The sequence below is a fragment of the Pteropus alecto genome, unplaced genomic scaffold (assembly GCF_000325575.1).
Source record: "Pteropus alecto unplaced genomic scaffold, ASM32557v1 scaffold75, whole genome shotgun sequence".
Classification (NCBI taxonomy): Eukaryota; Metazoa; Chordata; class Mammalia; order Chiroptera; family Pteropodidae; genus Pteropus; species Pteropus alecto.
This window is the reverse complement of record NW_006440638.1, coordinates 29213982-29217979: the sequence shown is the minus strand read 5'-3', so window position 1 is coordinate 29217979 and position 3998 is coordinate 29213982. Positions and strand designations below refer to the sequence as shown.

Genomic DNA, 3998 nt, shown 5'->3' with positions numbered 1-3998 from the left:
TTTAATTTACAAAGCTCTTTTCTATCCGTTATCTCTTTTAATCCTCACAACATCTGTAGGAAGGATGTTTTTCTCCATTTTATAAAAGAAGAAAATTGGGCTCTGCGGAGTATCATCACCATCCTGGGTCTCACAGTTGATCAGTGGCAGAGATGGGCCTCAAATTCTGGTCTTTTAATTCTAATATGTCAGGAGTAGCTCACCTAGTCAGGTATTCTACAATATAAATAATCCAGTATACCAGCCCTGCTCTCTTTTGGGGGAATGCAGGTAAGTTATTTGGACTTTTTTTTTTTTTTTTTAAACGCTTACAGCACCTGGGATTTCTAGGTGGTCTCCCATCCAAATTCTAACCAGGCCCGACCCTGCTTAGCTTCTGAGATCAGACGAGATCGGGCACTTTCAGGGTGGCATGGCTGTAGACTATTTGGACTATTTTGATTGGAAGTGGCAAAAACCCAACTCAAACTGGCCTAAGCAGAAATCGAACTTATTGGCTCACCTAACAGAGCAATCCAGAAGTAGGTCTTCAGGCATAGATGGATCCAGGTGCTCAAACTACATCATCAGAACTCTCTCTCTCCACTTCTTATCTTCCCTTTGTGTTCACCTTATTCTTGGACAAACTCTCTGCTTGGCATGTCAAAGATGGCCCCCAGTAGCTAAAGCTTACCATTCCCCCAGCTCAACAAACTTAGTAGAAGGAGAGTACCTTTTTCTTGTGAACTGCAACAAACGACCTGGATATTATCCTCAACTATTTGGGTTGGCTTATGAGCCCCACCCTTGAATCAATCATTGTGTGTAGTACAATGGATTATTCTCATTGTCCAGGCCTGATTACTTACCCCACTATGGAGAGGTGTATGATGGCAGGGTGAGTCTCATCAAACCTAGGGACTGAGTGATGGAGAAAGGAATTTCTTTAAAGAAAGGTACTGATGTCAGAAGTGGTGTGGGTTGTAGGCAGATCTCTACAGAGTGCCTTTGCTCTGCAGAGCTAAAATAGAACAACCGGTGAGGAACTGGGGGGCTATCTTAGCAAGAACCCTCAGTTCTTGCCTTGGGAGTAGTAAGTGGACTTCTGTAGGTTTTTTCCTGGACTGCTTAGCTTGACTCAGCAGGATAGAAAAAAAGGCAATAATTCATAGCAGAGTAAAGAAAAAAGATGGAGTTTCTAGTTCCAATAACTTGTGTTCAGAATAGTACCCAAATCAAGAGCACCCATGGAAGGAGACTTTGAAGTACTCTTTGAAGATGACTACTTGCCTGCTCCCTCTTCCCAGCACCTTCTATCTCCCCATGAAGCTGTGAGCTTCAGGAGGACAGGGACCACATCTGTTTTATCCACCATCTTCTTTCCAGAGCTTAGCACTATACTTTGCCTGGAACATAGCAGGGGCCTATCACATATTTATGCTATGTATGAATAAACTCATGAATCAGGTTTATCATCCTAACTGGCAGGATCGATCTACTTCTTTGCATACTTAAATCCCCATCTTTTATTTTTGTTTTCCATCTGTGGGAGAAGGTATAGAACAAGACTCTCCACAGCCCCTTCCAGCTTATGATTCCTTTATCTTAGGGCTCTCAGGAGACAGCCAAGATACCTTCTGCAATGAACTGATGTAAGGTAATCAAACTTAATGAGCACTCTGTGCTTAGGCGAGATGACCTCATATGGGTCTGAGGTCCCCAAATTGTGAGATTTCATGGACTCGTAATTTTTTTGCGGGGAGGCGGAATGAAAATGATACTGCTTATTTTTAATTTTGCCCAATAAGGACATAAAAAAATTCCTATTAACTATCATTACCATTTCTTTTAAAAAGGAAATTTTTACACTAAGATAGCAGGAAATACATAATCTCAGAAAAACAACAACCAATCCCTTTCCCTCCTGGAAAAAAGTTGGCAACCTTACATGATGATGATGATGATTATGATGACGATGATGATGATGATGATGATGATGATGATTTGCAGACAGATGTAAATTTCATCAGACTGACCCCTGCCTGGGGTCCAGTACTCGGAAGGCCACTAACAGAGATTAGTTTTCAACCCCCCCTTCCACTTCTAAGTGGGCTTAATCTGCCTACTTTACTGATGGAGAAACAGGTTCAACGAGTGCAAGTGCAAGGTCACAAGGATAGTAAATAGTAGTCAGTTCGTCAGATCCCTTGGCAGATTCCAAACCACAGCTATTTTACCCTTAATTAGATGACCCACACTGGCGCCTTTGGAATGCCCCCGAGGTATACTCGGCCTCACCTTGACCCTGGATTTGGATGCTTTGTTCTTAACGATGTGCCCACCTCATGCCAGGCCCAAGCGAGAGTGCAGGGAGTGAAACCAACACGTTCCCAGCCTCCTCTCCTGTTCCTCGATACTTACCTGTTCCCCAGGCCCGGCTTCTTGTGCTGGCAGCCAATAAATCCCCACTGCAGGCGTGGGCTGCTAATAGTTTAGGGGTTCCCTCTCCCGGGGTGTTGGCAGTTTCCTAGGAGACTCTGGGAACCTTAACGCCTCCAAGACCCAAAGGACAGGAAGCGTAATGGCGCAACTTGAGGCACTGTGATAGGCTGCAGGGAAGGTAATTTGGGAGGAAGAGATCAGTTCAAGCCCTATCAAATAATACCCCGTTCGGTCCCTCCCCCATTCCCATGGGCTTTGCGGGGACCCACAGCCCCAAAGCTTAGGCTGGAAGAAGGGTTTCCCCCAAACCAGAGGGCCCTACTGTGGAGTAGACTTGTTGCTCTGGCTGGGGGACTCTGGAGACCGTGTCACCGGTCGCACGTTCCGCCCCGCCTTGCTCGCCCGAGGCGGGAGCGTGCCTCCGCCTGGCTGAGCGGGTGCACGAGAGCGCGCGCCTCGGCGCGGGAGCGCGCCCAGGGGAGAGCCCGAGCAAGATGGAGGCCGCGCGGCGGCCGCCGCCTGGGCCAAAGCAGCCACTACTGAAAGCGCCGAGCCGCGGCGCCTAGGCTGTGCCAGTCCCAGACCCGCTGCCCCGGACCGGGCCCAGGTTGGTCTCCCCGCACCCTCTCCCTGCGGCCGCAGCCTCTGTGCGTGTCGGGTCTGGGCGCGGGGCAGCCGCTCCCCCACCCCCCTTCCCCGGGCCCGGCCGCTCCCCAGCGCCCAGGGGACAGCCCCCGCCCGCCGCCCGTCCCTCGCGGCCCAAGCTGCCTGTGGGTCCTAGTCCTTCGTCTTCTTGGCCTGGAAAGCCTCTCTCCCCAGTCCTGGCCCGCCAATCCTAGGCTCCTTCCCAGCCTACATCCAACCCTGGCTTCTGAGGGACCGACCCCTCGAACACCCCCGCCCCATGTCCAGACCCTGCAGTTCCAGTCTCCGACTCCCCTCTAGCCTCATCCTGATCCCTCCACTTCACCCTCTGAGACCCTCATACCAGCCTGCACTCCCTGTCCCAGCCCCCATATCACCTTCCCAATCCCTCAGTACCAGTCTGTTATATCTCCTTCTTACCCCCTCCTCAGAAGTGTCCCCTACCACAGCCCTTTCCTAGACACCCAATACTAGACCTTCTTCTACTCCTAATACTAGCCCTCAAATTCCCTTCCGAGCTCCCTATATTACAACCCCTCAATTAATCCTGCAATACCGATCCCCAGCCTCCATTCCACCTCCCTATGGTCCCCTCTTACTCTCCCAATATCAGCCCCCAAGTCTCCTCCCCAACTCCCCCATGACCACTTTCTAACTCCCTCATTCCAGCTCTCATATCCTTTTCACTGTCCCCTCATCCCAGTCCCCCCAACTTTCACGTGGCCCCTTCCTAAGTCCACAATTAGAGATCTTTGCCAGTTCCCCCCACAGACACCAACCTGACATTCTTATGACCCCCTCCTAGCTTTCCCATACCTGCCTCTGGGTCTCCCCAGCTCCACCCCAGGCTCCACCCTCGCGAATTCTTTGGCTCAGGGCCACTTCTCGCGTGCGTCCCCAGCTCCCGCCCGGCAGCCCGGCGGTCGGTCCCG

At 50.8% G+C, this 3998-nt stretch overlaps 1 pseudogene; it reads right to left on the bottom strand.

Annotated features, from left to right (window-relative positions):
• Positions 1-305: 305 nt before the first annotated feature.
• Positions 306-424, bottom strand: LOC112484518 (annotated as a pseudogene).
• Positions 425-3998: the final 3574 nt, after the last annotated feature.